Source organism: Aedes aegypti, chromosome 2 (assembly GCF_002204515.2).
Source record: "Aedes aegypti strain LVP_AGWG chromosome 2, AaegL5.0 Primary Assembly, whole genome shotgun sequence".
NCBI classification, from domain to species: domain Eukaryota; kingdom Metazoa; phylum Arthropoda; class Insecta; order Diptera; family Culicidae; genus Aedes; species Aedes aegypti.
The window spans coordinates 274,762,673-274,780,110 of NC_035108.1; the positions used below are offsets into that span (position 1 = coordinate 274,762,673).

At 38.9% G+C, this 17,438-nt stretch overlaps 1 protein-coding gene across 6 annotated transcripts in view; it reads right to left on the reverse strand.

Annotated features, from left to right (window-relative positions):
• Positions 1-17,438, reverse strand: part of LOC5572648 (ski oncogene) — a 501,541-nt gene that overhangs the window by 160,604 nt on the left and 323,499 nt on the right. The window lies entirely within an intron of this gene.

The following is a 17,438-nucleotide window of genomic DNA, read 5'->3' on the forward strand; positions in this document are numbered from 1 at the left end:
TAGAGTCTATGCACGAAAAATCGCTAAAAGGTAACGCGAAAAATATTTGTATGGCGAAAAGCATCTAACGATTTATTTCTCAAAATTGGAAACTATTTTCGAAAAAATATTTGATACCGGTTGTACGTAATGATAACGGCTATCATGCCTATCAAATGTTTTTTCGATCAATGCTTTCATTTACGAGAAATTTGAAGTTAGATGCCTTTCCCCATACAAGAGAAAACGAAAAAACTTTTGCTAATCAACTGTGGACAAGAGCACAGCAGGTAAAATTGCTTTCATTTGCTTAAAAGGGAACGACTATTACACGTAAATTTAAATAAGAAATTCAAAAACATCTAGTTGTTGTGATAGATTTTAGATAAAGGAATCGACATTGACGAAAATCCATACACTTCAGCTCATAATACAAGTAATAACATGCTTTTTTTTACGAATTATATTGTTGTTTGCATTTGAGGTGCAAATCTTGACTAAATGTCCTCCAAATGCGGTAAAACAAACCAATCAAAGGACTCCTAGCAACGATTATCTAAACCACCGCTGACCTAGATAGAAAAACCAATCTTTTACATTGCATTTCTTGTGGAAAATCTTACCGCGTTTGGTGTTCCCGCATTTGATATTTGAGTTTCAAACGCATACAGCAATATTATTTTTTTTCTGTTAGATGAAGTAGGAAAGCTGGAAAACAGTAGAATTTTTCGGTACAAATAACAATAAACCGACCAAAATATCACGTACACTCCTTTTCGGTTGGGTCTCTCTTTTATGATTATGAAAAAAAAAACTGCAAAATGCATATTTATGACGGAGTTGATAGTCTAATGGCTATTGCTCCTGCTTCCCATGCAGGAGATCGTGGGTTCAATCCCAGGTGCGTCCCTTTATCATATTTGTAACATTCTTTATCTGTCTGCATCATCCATGATAACGACATCAAAGCATCATCAATTCTATCTATCGTTTGAATCAAATAAATCGAAACCGGAGAATCTCCTGCATGTCACACAGCTAGCTTTGGATATCACTGTAATAAGCGTTTCTATTACAGTGATATCCCAAGCTAGCTGTTTGACATACAGGTGATTCTCCGGTTTCCTAGTAGCAACGACTATCTTATTAACATTCCTTCCTCGCCCTTATAGACATAAGGACGTGTCGTCGGCGACGCCATCAATTTATAAATATTAAGGATAGTTGATTGTACACTGAAGATGGTAAAAAGCTAAAATCCTAAGCTCCATCTGAGTAGTACTCTGTGCAATAAATATCGCTACCCTGATTGATCTTTTAGTAGCAACTACGAAGTCTATGCTCCATTAGATGATCGTTTTCATCGTTCATGAATGTATATTTAATTAATATATCTAAAGTTACAGGAATATAGAATAAAAAATCTAAGCGCTCAGGTGGGATTCGAACCCACAACTCTTGTATGCCACTTGATGAATCAATTTCTCAAAAGGTTACATGTATCGAATTCTAATTCCAACATGTTTTTCATGTTTTAACTCATAATTTGTCAATCCTTACACACGCTCAATAAGGTAATTATCTACAAAATTCAGCCTTATGGCAACACACGATCATGAATTTAGAATCCTAGTTAAAAAGTACACACCACTTTGACTTCCATTAGTCCAAAAGTTTGCCCAAATTTGTAAACCTATGTTGTGACAGGCATGATATAAAGAAACATTGTAGTTTGGTATTTTCGTTCCTAACAAAGCTTGAGCCTCATTGATTTGTAACATCACTATTACGTGTCGAGCCCAAATCGTAAACTTCTAAAACCCGTTCTAGGATTTTTCAAGCAATACAATACAATTCTTGGGATCCCTCGAGAAATCTCTAAATTACTGAAGAAGCCTGTTGCGGTTGGCACCCAATCACACTTTTTATTTGATTCCAGATAACCGTGAATCCAAAATGTCAGACTTATTTTTCGAAAGTTCTCAAAACCGAAAATTCGTGTGCTTTTCTGAGTTCAAATCACATGTAGAGGCAAACCTCAAATTTTGAGCTAAATATATAAAGATTTAGAGGTGGCACAAGCGACTTGAAGCTTAATTTTCAAGTTATGCTATATGACCTTCAGTGAAGTCTTCATAACTTTGTTGTTTTCCAACCAATTTCGAAGATCTTACACTGAAAACATCTCTTCGTATTTTATCCAAAATCCATTTCGTAAAACAAGATTTCGTACATATAACGCTATTTTCAATCATTGTACGAATTATTTGTACTTGACAGAATTTCGCGATTCAGGGACTTAACAATATTTCGTAAGATGTACGATATGAAATTCGTAGATGTGCGTTATCGTATTGTTCGTATTACGAATTGTTTAGTATTACGAAACTGATTGTATAATCTACGAAATCATTCGTTGTTTTCTGCAACGAAAGGTTTCGTAGACACATTTCGTAAAAAACAACATGACACGACCGCAGCCGAGGGAGGTAAGAAGAAGCGCGTATAAATTTTCGTTCTGAATACGAAACAAACGAATTTCGATTACGAAATGTTTAGTACATTATAACAATCATTGTTTGTTTTGATTTCGAGCTTCAATCATATTACGAAGCTGGTTGCATACATTTTACGAAACTGTTTCGTTGCAGAAAACAACGAATAATTTCGTAGTTCATATGAACGATTTCGTAATATAAAACAATATATATTTTCAGTGTAACATCATTATTTTTTAAATTAATTTTTTAAAAAGTTTTTAGAATACCAAATTTGTCTAAAAATGAAACAAGTTTTAGTTAAAAGTAGTTTTCTCCAAATGTTTCCTCTTTTACTAAAAAATCATCTTTGTTTGTCCATAATTTCATAAATACTTAACCGATTCCAAATCTTTTTACATGTTTTTGAAGCTTAACATTGTGGAAAATTATGGTACAACACATTAATTTCGAAAATATTTTTGACTTAGTGATTTAACAAAAACTGACCAAAAACATGGAGTTTCAACAGAAAATACTATAATTTTCAATTTTGTGTCAATTAAACGGTAATATTTGAGGTAAACCGGGTTTTCTCATTTGTTCAACCTTTAAAAAGGTCTTAAAAGCAATTTTTTATAAAGTTTTTATCTGAAATATTTTTGATTTTTTTTTAGAAAAATTAGCATTATTTAAATAGTAGTTTTAACTAGATGCTTTAATAACTTCAAATTGTTTACATGTGATTTGAATTCAGAAAAGCACACGAATTTTTGGTTTTGAGAACTTTCGAAAAATAAGCCGCACCCTATTGTGCAGTTTTTTTTTAATTTAGCGTGTTGTAGAGACCAACAAATGTACAAAAACTAAAGAAATAGATTAAAAACATATCACTTTGTTTCTCCGATTAGATGTGATTGAGATTGGTGAGGTGTCAGGACAGTCCAATAATACATTACAGTTGAAGCGTTGGGCTTCAAGAGCTTCTATTTCAGCTACATATTCAATGTATTTGTTTAAATAGCCTATCAAAAAGGGAGCCAAAGGCAAATGAGATGTTTTTAAATGATTCTTTGTTGGTGCAGGTGAAAGGCGAAAAATCGAATCCATGCATCGCTGTTGTTGCGTAATGCCACCTCCTTCCTGCGAACGGTATACGCGTGAAACGGGCACTTTAGCGTCTGAAGTAATATCAGCGATAGAAAGCCCACTTTCCGTTCCATTCCAATGATGAATAATGGCCGCTATAACATACGCTAACAGATTTAATAGGCAATATGGATTGCGTTTGCCGGTCGATTACTGGTGTCCGTCTGCTGACGACGTCTACGTCGTTGTTGGCACGGGAGGGAACCGAAACAGACTCCTGCCTTCACCAGCTAAGCTGAAGGAGTCAGCTGCTGTCGTTGAAGTGCTGCCGCAGCCCCGGTAGATATTGGTGGTGGGCTTCATCATCATTGCGCCCGGTTCAATTATAGGAAACAAGGAAAAGTGAGTTGGGGAACCCACAAGAACTCCGACGTTGAACACGTATCGATTTTGCTCTCCGCACACTTTTAGCGCGCGATGATAAATTACTATCGAAAGTGCATAAATAATCTATGAATAATATTTAATTTGTTGCTTTACTGCCCTAACCTTATAATTCACTTCCAATTACCTATTCTCCGTGGGTGCATGTCTCGGTTCGGTCGGATTTGGCGAAAAAAAAACTTCGTCGTCTGCAGACTCCATCTGTTATTCTGGTGCTCCAGACTCGAGGCTTCGGACATAGGAGTAACTTGGTCAAATTCCTAGTCATAAGCTGCACATTTCTATAGCATAGACTGAATGTAAATGGCAATGCATTGCAATAGTTGCTACTCCGTGATTGATCGGAACTGAAAATAATTGCACATTGATCCAAATGAATAAGGGAAACGACTTTCCCTTATTCTCGAAGTACACATTTTAACAGATCTCATATTATTGAGCAATAGCAGCGGCAGCAAGTCCTTATAATCATTTGGGATAGGGACACTGTTCAATTCTCTTAATTTGTACTAGATTTTCAAAGCAAAACTATCAAAATGTGTTTAACTTCTTCTATTCAAGATATTAAAGCAAGGAAATCACTGCTTATGAATCATAATGAAATATTATGAAAGTGGGTTTCATCTGAATTTTGGAAGAAGAACCTGCAATGAAAAGTTGTAATACTAAATACCATAGAACTTAAACTGCAAATTAAAATTGAAAAAATCTTGTATTACGTTTTGGAGGTGACATGTTGAGGTATAGTTTGCCTTACAAGACAGGACTTAAATGCTTTTACAAATGCATAAAAGGTCATTTAAACGTCTTCAAACATTTTGGCCATCAAATTGGTCATGAGACTCCTACATGCTTCGATTCGGATAGCAATTGAGGAACGTACCTACAAGGGAGACGACCAGTCGACGATAGGGCGGGCGGAACAGAACCGATACTGCCCAGCCCCGCTTTACGGTTTCATATTTCACCAGCCTCCGAGTCTGCGGACTGGCAATGCTGCGTCGGGTTCGAGCTTTTCGCTCATTACAATTACACACAAATGGCGAGCTCCCGACCTGCCGGAGACAACATCCATTCGGTGGAACCGTAATTTGTATGATTAATTATTTTCTGCTAAATTGTAGCCTAAAAGTGATGCAACAACACAAAGTATCGCTGCTGAGATGTCGTGCCCTTCCCTCGTGTGTGCCGAGCCGACTTGCTCGTTAATTGTGAGTTTACGCGAGCGTAACATAATTTGCAAACCTCCGCGCGGAGCTGGTTGGTTGTCGCCGTCAGAGTCACGGTTAATGCGATACACCCACTCCGAAATTGGTCGTGTAATTCATGTAAATGAGCTTCTTAATAAGCGAACAAAATCTGAATCGGGGAGAATGAAGACGCCATTCAGCCGTCACGTCGGAATAATGCACGGCGGGCGCGTATCGAAGAAGGTCATCGCCGCATATTGGCGAATCTATGGAAGCAAGGTAGTAGATGCAAACTCCAAGTGTGACAGATTTTAAGGCTCAGTCGGGGCTCTTCCACATGTGGCGGTGTTGTGTATCTTTTGCAATAACGGCACCATTAGAAACCGAGCAGTTTTCTGCATCCCACCTGGCTGCCATGTGGATTGTGGATATGCAGTGGCAATACCTCTTCCATGAGCCAAGGAGCGATGGCAGATGCTGACTAGAGATAGATCGAATTTACGCCTGGCGAATAATGTGGCTGACATGTGTTCCCCGATTCGGATCATTGAACGTGGGTACGAGGACTTTGATAGTTGGCCATATGAAAATAAAAAAAAATGATAACAATCATTTGCATAGATCGGTCGCCCAAATCTTGCCACGATAATAACGTGGCGATCATTATGATTTACGTTATGGATGACAGCATGTTACTTAAAACATGATAAGTTTAATATGAAACATCTTGAATCCAACGTAAGTATTGTACTGAAACTTTAAAAGCGTTGCGTAGTGACGAAGTATTACATAGATTGCATACTTATTCTTCTTTCTGGCGTTACGTTCCAACTGAGACAGAGCCAGCTTCTCAGCTTAGTGTTCTTATGTGCACTTTCACAGTTATTAAATGAGAGCTTTCTTTGCCAATAGGATGGATGTCTAATGAAATCTTGTTTTTATTTAATAACACGAAAAAACATGTTACTGCAACTACTTTAGCAATTTTTCCCTCTCAAATAACGGCTATATCATATTTAAACTTCAATTTAAAAAATGGGTCCATAAATGAACCTTGACACTTAAGATCATGCTCAGTGGACAAAAACACCACAGGGGTTTTAGTTTTAGCACTGGGGTTGTTCCTATCTGACATTTCGGAAGGGACACGGAAAACAAAATACACCCAAAAATTTGAGTTTAAGCCAAGGGGTGTAACAAAATCCAAAAAAATAACCTAATTTTTTTTTTTTGGACTCAAACAAACGAAAAACATAAAAAAAATTGAGTAAACATGTGTTTCTGGCCTAAACTCAAGCGTTTGGCACTAAAATTCAGATAGGACTTTAGGACCCTATTGACCATTTTTGCATGTGTATATCGTATGGCAGGTACTAAGATACTCTATGCCTTGGGAGTCGAGAAAGTTTCCAACCCGAAAAAAATCTCGACCAGTGGAGTTCGAACCCACGACCCTCAGCTTGGTCCTGCTATATGCGCGTTTACCGCTATGGCTATCTGGGCCCCATACTGTCATATTGATTATTTGATCACCCTTATTCCAATTGATCATTGAAAACTATTTTGGAAGAAATAGCTATCCAATCGGAAGTCAGACATGAAAAGGAATGATAATTTCCATTGCTGGCCACGCCCATCTTCTCCGTTACGAAGAAAGGAAAGGATAATGATGATATGACATCTACTTGAAGAGAACTGAGCAACTCACCGACGCCCTCGTAGATGTCAAGGAGTTGGATGATGGGAAAGGTACGGGCGTATGATTCACTATAAGCGAGTGATGCGACCAGATTAAATTTAGTGTATGTGTAATTAAGTATATTTTTTGCAATTGGGTGTAATTGTAAATGTAATCCTTCTATGATCGCTGGGAATGACGCAGATAAGAAAATTAATGTCATCCCATGCACGTTTATCATTTAAGGATTGGGCACAGATACTTACATCATGTGTCCTAGCTAATAAGCTTTGGTTTGAGCGCCATTACTCGCCCAACTTTAATATTGTACCAAAACGTTAAAGGACCAGAACTTTTGAAAACTTGTAAAAAAAAATGGTGCAAAAATATTAAGAACTAAAAACGATATAACGACTTGATGTTTTCTTGTCCGGTAAAAAATAAAGCTGCTGGTAGAGGTGTTAACTTGCCAAGCGTTAACCACTACATAATATTAAAGAATTTTTCAAAAATACTTCGAACCAAAAAATAGTGTTCTCTTCTGAATTTAAGCTACATAAAAAGATAAACCTTAAAATTTGAGCCAAAATATATTCAAATTTAAAAGTAGCGCAAGCAACTTGAAGGCGAATTTTCAAGTTATAAAATATGACCTTCAGTAAAATCTCTATAAGCTTGTTATTTTTTTTACCAAAATGCTGAAAGCTTCAATTCAGCATCATTCTCTTTAAAATTAAACTCATTAAAAGTTAGTGGAACATCAAAATTATCTAAAATCAAAACTAGTCCTCGTTCAAAATAATTTTCTCAAAATTTTTCATTTACCAAAAAACATCATCTTTGTTTCACCACAAATTTATGAATACTTAATCGATTCCAAACCTTTTTACATGCTTTTTTAGCTGTAGCGAACTTAGATGTTTTTTTAACTGTGGGTACAACACAAAAAAATGATGCACTTTTCAACTCGTACCTACATCAAGAAGCTTTATGAACTTCGGTTAAATAGTAGAAAATCCGAGGATTTTTTTATGAAAATAAGTAGTTTTTATTAAATAACTAAATAAAAAAATATTTGCAATGAACTTGTTGTACACAGTTTAAAAACAACTAAATTGATGTCAAAACCATATAAAAAGATTTGGAATCGATTGAGCTGAACACAGATTGTTTTAGTAAAAAAGGGAAAAATGGGAGAAAACTGCTTTTAACTAAGACTTGTTTTGATTTGAGACAATTTTGATGTTCTACTTTCCATACATATATTATATTGTGTAACGTTCCGTTCTGTTACGCTAAGCAAACGGCTTACGCGCCACCTTCCAATAAGAAGGACCGTTAGCTCTTTCTAATTACCCGGCATGAAACTACCCTCTCAGGGCAGGTCACCTAGTTAATGAGAACCGATGTCGCACTAAAACAACCCAAACGTCTCCAAAAACTAACCAGAACCAATTCCAAAATCTTCAAAACAACCGAAACCGAAAATAAATTCAGAAATTAACCAATGGGGGAAATGCTTATTCACTAAAAGAACCCAAACACCAATCTTAAATCTAGCCAAAAACCAATTCGTGACGTAATAAACTAGTGGAGTAATCTAACTAATCTAGAAGTAAGTTTATTTAAATCAAACATTCAATCCGAAGTTACTTTATTTGATAAAAATTTAAATTTATCGAGTTCAAATCGATTGCCTTAACTTTAACGAGTAAATATTTATTTAAATTCAAACAAGCCTAATCCCTAATGTGACGTCACGATTTAAATCAAGTTTTGATTTATCTTTGAGCAAATTCTTATTTTCTATTGTCAGATCTGGCCTTTTCTTCTCGGCGACAATCCCTCGTCGGTTGTCCCATGCTGTTCACCGATAGTAAAACTTCACGTACTTACTCACCAATTGCTGTGGGTCAAACTTACTCCATCGACCGGTAAAGCCAACATGTGATTTGCGCGTCGGCGTCGCTTAAGGGGTAAAGGCGTCCCCTTGTTGTGGAGTGAAGAGCTTCTTATAAGAACGATGCTCACGCCGGACGAATTGGCGAGCGAAATGTCACACGAGCGTTGGTAGCCGATGTTGCACAGCAATTTCAGGGACCGGTGCCGTTCTCGGGAACTTACAGCCTCTTGGCGACGGCCGATCGTAGTCCCAGCCGTAGCCGAGGGAGGGCTTCTAGTTGATCCCAGCCCAGATTAGCCGCCCACGTTGATTGGGCAAGGAGGGCCTATTCAACGCGGATTCTCACTTAATTTGCTCACTAAATAATCAAGTTAGGCTTACCTGAATTCTTATTCACCAAATCTCACAATATCTCAGGCACTTTTTCAAAATATTACAATTCGACTCGACAAATTCAAAATTCTAAACGAGGAACATAAAAGACACATAAACTGAAATTAATACACTAAGTAAATCTAAAACTCCCGAAACTTACTTCGAGTTTAGTTTAAACCAAAATACAAAGTCACAATTAGACTTAAGTTAAACTCAAACACTTTCAAAATCACTCCGACTAATAACGATCTTATCGCTTTGACGCACTCCACTATAATAAATGAACAATCGCGATCCAGACTTAAAAAAGGGTTGAGCTAATTTAGAAGAACGCAATTTCCACCCGAATGCGTACAATGGTTGTACTATCTTTTGTTTTCTTTTAATTGGCTAATTTGGGAATTTTCATATTAGCCCATCGGCGCAATTTAGTAGGAGCGACGAGAGAAATTCTGGTCAATTCTCTAAGACGCAATAGATTTGAATTTCCGAAATATTTCTTTAGTTCGTTTCAATGAACATAGGTGGCGTCTTGTTTGGTTGGTGTTCGGACTAAACTTGAAGCTATGCTGTCAGTTTGCGACATTCACGACGAACTCTAGTATACATAACAAATACAAACAAATTTTATCAATGAGAACGAAAACTACGAATAGGGTTCTAAATGACGTTACATTATCGCCCCCACTAAATAAATAAAAATTTTGAAATTTAAAGAAATTTCAAAATTTTTATAAGAAAAGAAGGCTTATCTTCAAATTAACAAACAAACAAATTAATCAATGATCTGAATATTCTTCTATTACCTACGTATTTCCGAAACTGAGCTAACCGAATACTTCAGAATAATCTGAAACCAATATCCTAATTTCCTAAACTAAACCAATTTTCCGATTACATCAGACCGAATCTGATACAAATTTCTAACCTAATTATCCGATCACCTCAGTAACAACTGAGAAAGATTTCCGAATGTCGGTCCGATTTGCTTCAACATACTTGAAAATTAATCGAACCGATTTCATACACCGATAAACATCAGAACTAATCTGATAAGCTACTGAAACTAATTCTAACCGAATACTGCAAACAAAATTGCAAATTCTTGATTTTATAACCCTATTGAACTTACTTACAGCATATCCGAAATGACCTAACACTAATACTACTACACATCTGAACACTGGTTACCAATGACGAAACAACGTACAACTGTCAAAACTCACTAAAACAAAACAAACAACGAACGAAATTATTGATCCGAAAGGTAATTTATGCTAAAATTTAATATTTTACAACGTTACAAACTCTATTTTAGGTCTAAGATTAAACAAATTGAAGTGGGTTTTCGTAATACTATGGAAAACATGCAGAACTGCGTGACACTACTAGTGATTCTACAATTTTTCTGCTGATCCATGTTCGCATTCTCAACTTCGCTTCTCATGCGTCATCGAGCCTGATGCAAGTTGGATGTGTGAATATTCCAATTAGAATTTGCCCATTTAATGCTAGCTATCAATGCAAATAGCTGCATCAGAGCACTTCTGAGCGAAATCATTTCTCGACAACGTGAGGAAACAGCTGATGTGACATCTCGAACGTTGGAGCTCCGTAGCACCTCCAGGAGTATTTTAGTGGAAAGGATTGTTGCTGTGCCTCCGGTTTAAGGACACAGTCATAGCTGGGTTTTATTCGGTAACATAAGCTCAAGATTTTGTCAACGATCGAGGAAACACGAGGACATCTCGGATCGGACTAACGTTGCACCACATAAGTGTATTTTTGTTATTTTGACTGGTGTATGCACTACGCGGCCGTAGTGCAGTCATAGCTTGACCTTTTTATGCTCGTTTAAGGAACGAACCGTGGAAAGTGCCGGGTATACGGTGTCCATCCTCCGATTCAAGGATGTAAGTGTTGGTACCGAGCACTCCCTTAATTCGTGCCTTAGTGAATTTCGATCCAAATTTGCCCACAAAATTGGCACTTTTGTCAGAAAGGTGAACATTACGATTATATACGATGTCGCCTTTCTTGAACGTATGTTTTTGGTTCGATCGAAGATTGTAAGGTCGCGAATACTTCTGGTAGGCCTTATAGAGATTAGAGCGAACTAGTTCGTAGAGTTTCGTAAGCTCTTCTTTTCGTTTTGTGGCATCGTAGTCCTGTCCATCCCCGAGTTCTTGAAGATTTTCGTACTCTTGGCCGTGACTTATCATGTCACGTCCGAAGTTCACGAAATAGGGTGTATGTCCAGTGCTTTCATGCACACTAGTCCGAATGGCACGAGCTATCGTTTGCACCGAGTCATCCCAGTTTTTATGATCGGCTTGTTTGTTCAATGCACAGCGGATTGCAGTGACTATCACTCGATTTACTCTTTCAGCTGGATTAGGGGCCGGGTGATAGACAGCTAGATTCCATTGAGTAACTCCGTACTCCTTCAACAACTTCTTAAAGGAATCGGAAACGAAAACCTTAGCGTTGTCGGTTATGCAAATTGACGGTGCACCGAAGAGATTGAAGACTAGATTCTCCATTACAGTACATACCGCAGGAGCAGTGGCTGTCTTCATACACTGTGCCAAAACGAATTTCGAAAAGAAATCGCAAATGACCAGAATCCACACATTTCCTTTGCGTGACCGAGGGTATGGCCCAAGAAAATCTATGGAGATCATCTCCCAAGGTCTTGAACACACTTTGGGTTTACCACATGGGGGTTGAACGTTTTGGTTGGGAACTTTTGACTCCTTACACACTTCGCAACTGAAGCAGTACCGTTTAATGTCGCTAGCCATTCTTGGCCAATAATAGCGTTCACGAATCTTGGTCAGTGTTTTCAGGAAACCGAGATGAGCTTCACAGTGAACATTTTTAATAATTTCTCTTCGATCAGGTCCTGGAACTACTTGCTTCCATCTATGGGCAGGGTCTTCAATCAAAGTCGAATTCGTAATAAACTTAAAGACGTTCCCGTTGACTACTTTAAAGTCGGGATATTTCTGTGGATTATGCTCAATCTGATACTTGAGTCCATCAATATATGGATCTGACAGATGAATGTCCACCGTATAGATGCTTCTACTGAGGCAGTCAGCTGGGATGTTCTCGCAGCCCTTTTTATATCGCAGCTCAATGTCATACTTTGATAACTTCAAAGCCCACCGAGCGATACGCGGACTCCGAGACTCAATAGACATGGTCTGGAGAAAAGTAAGGCTCATTGCATCTGTTTGCACAATAAAGCGACTTCCTTCGACAAAATGTCGGAAGTGCTCAATACTTAATAGTACGGCCAGGCATTCCCTTTCGGTTGCACTGTACCGACGTTGTGTGCTGGATAACTTTTTGGAAAAGTAAGCGATGCATTTCCTCTCACCTTTCTGCAATTGCACCAAAACTGCACCAACCGCAAGGTCGGAACTATCAGTTTCGATGATGAATTGCTCTGAGAAGTCTGGATTTGCTAACGCAGGAGCAGATACCAACGCTTCTTTCAGCTTGTTGAGAGCTTCATCCGCTTCAGCAGTCCATTCAAACTTTTTCCGTCCCTTCTTTAACAAGTTGGTCAATGGAGTCGTGATTTCAGAATATTTGCTGATAAATTTCTGATAGAAACCAGCCAGACCTAGTAGACGACGTACTTCTTTAACCGACCTAGGCGCAGGATAATCGAGAATTGGTTGTACCTTTGCAACATCCGTCGATAATCCGGCTTCAGAGATGACGTACCCCAAATATCGTATGCTGGTTTGACAGAATTTGGATTTTGTAAGGTTAATGGTCAAACCCGCGTTTCGTAACCTTTCGGCAACACATTTTATGAGTCGTACATGTTCTTCAAAAGTCTCAGCTGCTATGATGATGTCATCCAAGTATACATACACGAATGGCTCCAAATCATGGCCAATAACTTGGGTCATGAGCCTAGACATCGTCGCTGGGGCGTTGATTAAGCCAAAAGGCATAACCTTGAACCTGAAAAGGCCTTTGTTGGTCCTGAAGGCAGTTTTATTTTTGGCATTTTCGTCCAGCTCAACTTGATAATACGATTCGGTCAAATCGATGACTGAGAAGTATCGAGCTTTACTGATACGATGCAAGATCTGAGACATGTTTGGTATGGGAAACTCATCTTTCTTCGTGACAGAATTCAATCGTCGCGAGTCCAGACATATTCTCCACTTTCCGTTGGGTTTCCTAATAGGTAATAATGGATTTAAGAAGTCTGCGGAGGTCAGACATTCTTCAATTACGTCAAGCCTACGTAATCGCTCCATTTCTTCATCGATCACCTTTTCTACAGTCGGTGACCACTTATAAAGTGGTATTTTCTTGGGGGTCGCGCCTACAATCAAATCTATCGAATGTTTTATGAGATTAGTGCGTCCTAAGTGACCTTCACGTGTTGCTGGAAGTTCCTGGATAGCCCTAAATAAAAGTTCTCTCTGCTCAGTGCTCAATTTATGTTCCGTAACAATATAGTTCGAGGTTGTTATAGGATTGGATGGCAGTTCTACGGTTGGCATCTCTAATGAATCATCGTCTTCCTTCGGATCTAGAGATTGATTGGTGTCAAGATCAGGGACTAAATGAAAACAAACTTTGCCTTCATCTTCACTAAAATAACTTTCTGCCAGTAATATGGTATGATTCTTTGACGGATCTGCAATCATTGGCCTTTGATTCGGGTTAATCGTTAACTGAAAGTTGAATGCTTTCAGGAAATCGATTCCGAGAATCAAGGTTTTGCAAACTTCCGGTACGATAACGGTAGGAATAATCTTGGTGATTTTCTGAAACTCGAACGGAATATTGACATATCCCAGGCAGCTATATGAAGTTCGATCAGCTGTCGAAACCTTAAGACGACAAGGCAGAATCTTAAGTCCGAGACGGTCTATTAATTTCTGCGAGCTCATGATTGTCACACTAGCTCCAGTGTCAATAAGACCTTCAACTTCTATGCCCAAAACATTAACTATAATTGTGGGACAACGATTAAACTGAGTATGGATAGTATACGTGGTATTGAAGTATTCGAACCTACGATTGGAGACCTCTGGATCGTTAAGGTTCAGAGAGGGGTCCCCATATCTCTCTTTACCTAAGCGTTTTTTGATTTCATTTCAGATAATGGTCGAATATTGTGCTGTTGAGGACACCGGAAAGCCGTAGTGTCCGGATGCCCGCAAACATGGCAAAAAATTGTCTTCTGGCGGTCACACTCCTTCCAAATATGACCAACCTTCCTACAATTCCAGCACAAAGGTTGTCGTTGGCCATTGTTGAAAGAGCTTCGAGCATTATCAGCTGGAGATAGACGAGCTTTGTTTGAAGTTACCTTCTCCGCTTGGAGAACAGCTATTTCTTCTTCATCATCAGCTTGAACCACAAACTCGTCCTCTTCCTCAAGAAGAACTTCGTTTACCAGATGAGGTTTTGTTTGGACACGTTGGCCATACAAAGTCCCTTCCAAGGTATCGAATTTGTAGCAAAGCTGAGCCAAGTGTTCAACGGAGTAAATCTTTTCCAAAGCAAGTCTTCTTTTGTAAGAAAGTTTCATATTTTCAATAATGAGTTCAAATTTTTCTCCTTCCGTCAATGGTTTGATCAAGCGCTGTGCCATAGTCTCCATATCGGTAAGGAAAGCGCTAAATAATTCGTTAGGGCGTTGTTTTCTATTGCGCATTTCTTCCTTTATAAACCTGTCGCGATTTGGATTGTCGTACCTCATTTGCAAGTAGTACAGCAAGGTATCCCACGAATTAAACTTGGGTTCATAAGCTGTATACCAAACGTACGCATCATCTCGGAACAGGAGGTGAGCGTGTGTTCGCAATTCTTCCTTGCTCACTTGGTACGAACGACAAAGGAGATCAATCTGTCTCAAAAAGTCGATCACCGGGACCGGATTTGAGTCTCCTGCAAACTTAGGCCACTTTTCAATAATATTGCAGGTCTGGTGTGGCAATCTTCGCTGTCCTAATGTACCGTTATTTCCTGAAGACAACGAGGCCGGAAATTGTATCGGGCTCTGGGTATTCCCTGCAAATTGAGGCATCTGAGTCGAGTTAAGCTGAGACTGGAATGGCATTGAATTTCTTTCTGTGCCGATTCCTAGCAAAGGAGTAAACGGAATATTGTTACTCGATGATTGAGGTCCTGGGGCGTTCTGTAACTGTAATGGTGGCGATAATCTCGGCACACTTTCGTTACGTTCGCCTGTAGATGTTATTCCAAAATTAGCAAACTGTTCCCTCACGTTATTTACAACAGTCTCACGCACCAATGGACGATCTGATCGTTCATTCAACAAAGTTCTCACGCATGATTGTACGTAATTTTCTATTTCGGAAATATGCACGTACTCCCTAAGATTCAGTTGCTGATTCGCGTTTGTATTTGCAGGTTGAACAGAAACGGTTTCTCGTGGCTCTGGTATTGAATTTCCAGCATTAGAGGGTTGGCGAACTCTTTCATCTAACCAAGGACGATATTGGCCCTCTTGTGGGTTGGAAGATGGTTTCCCTTGGGATACCGGAGGTCCCATTGACCAAAAATCAGTTCGTGATCCACGAGAAGGTTTCGGAACGGTTTCTGCAACAGAGTTCCTTTCTTCATTAAAGCCAATCACATTAAGGGGCTGAGGAACACTACCTCCCGAGGCTTCTGGGTCAACCGATGACAAATTCTGTCTAGGAGGATTCAAGCATGACAAATCTTCTCCGGAACGGAATCGAACATTACGAAAAGGCAGAGGATTTCCTTCAGCGGACATTCTACCGAGCGAAGCTTGCTGCATTTCACTCTGCAGATTCCCTGGGGCTGGAAAACGGCTGTCCAACGAATGGCGATTTTCGACAATGAACGGATTCAAAACATTCTCTGACATCTGGAGTGGATCTTCAACCGCGTCGTTGCGAGTTTCGCCGCCAACAGCTCCTTCAGCTGATGATTGCATCTCTGGATTAACCATCGGGGGTGTAGCTAGCCGCATTTGACCACCCACACTCTGATTCGGAGGCGAGACTACTCCGGTAGGCTCCGAAGAAACTCCGGCATTCGAAACAGCTCCTAGCCGATTCAAATCGAGCTGAAAATAACGTCCTGCCAATCCAAAAACAAATTTCATCAGCGCCAGACGAGTCTGCTCTCCAGACGCTGTAGTCGCGTGGCATCTACGAAGACGCCGATAGTGGTGAATCAGCCTAGATCGACACCCAATCGGTCTGCCAGCCAGCAGAGAATCTTCAATCTGCTTCACAGCTGCAGCAACGGTTACGTATTCGTCGTTGATGGTGTTCGACGTTGGAAACTCCTGGGTTTCCTCACGACGAATCAAATAGCGAAGGACACGACGATTATCTGTGCTGCGACCGATGGCCGAATTCCGCAATTTCAGCTCATAGGCCACTTCTTCGTCATTTAAATCATCCGCATTCATATAGTAATTCTCCATTTTGAAGAATTTTCTTTCCACACTAAAACAATCACTTCAATTCACTATTATTGAATTCAATTTAGAAGAAAATCTTACTTTAAATTCACTTTATAATCGAACAAATTCGAAATGAATGACAGTTGTACGAATGTTCTACTTTATAAGCAATTATCGAAAAAAAAAACAAAATTTCACCAAAAAATTACCGAATTTAAACCGATATTAAACTAACCGACTTCAAACGAACCGAAATTCAATAATTTATTATTCTAAACCGATAGCCGATTGCATTTGCAATCAAAATTTGTTATCCTAATTTCAATTCAGATCGAATATTCAATCAATTTTAAAAAGATCCTAGTCAATTTTCCAATTGCCAACTTTCAAGTTATTAATCAGCAATGCCAAGCTTAAAAAGCCAGGCCCCACGTTGGGCGCCAAAATGTAACGTTCCGTTCTGTTACGCTAAGCAAACGGCTTACGCGCCACCTTCCAATAAGAAGGACCGTTAGCTCTTTCTAATTACCCGGCATGAAACTACCCTCTCAGGGCAGGTCACCTAGTTAATGAGAACCGATGTCGCACTAAAACAACCCAAACGTCTCCAAAAACTAACCAGAACCAATTCCAAAATCTTCAAAACAACCGAAACCGAAAATAAATTCAGAAATTAACCAATGGGGGAAATGCTTATTCACTAAAAGAACCCAAACACCAATCTTAAATCTAGCCAAAAACCAATTCGTGACGTAATAAACTAGTGGAGTAATCTAACTAATCTAGAAGTAAGTTTATTTAAATCAAACATTCAATCCGAAGTTACTTTATTTGATAAAAATTTAAATTTATCGAG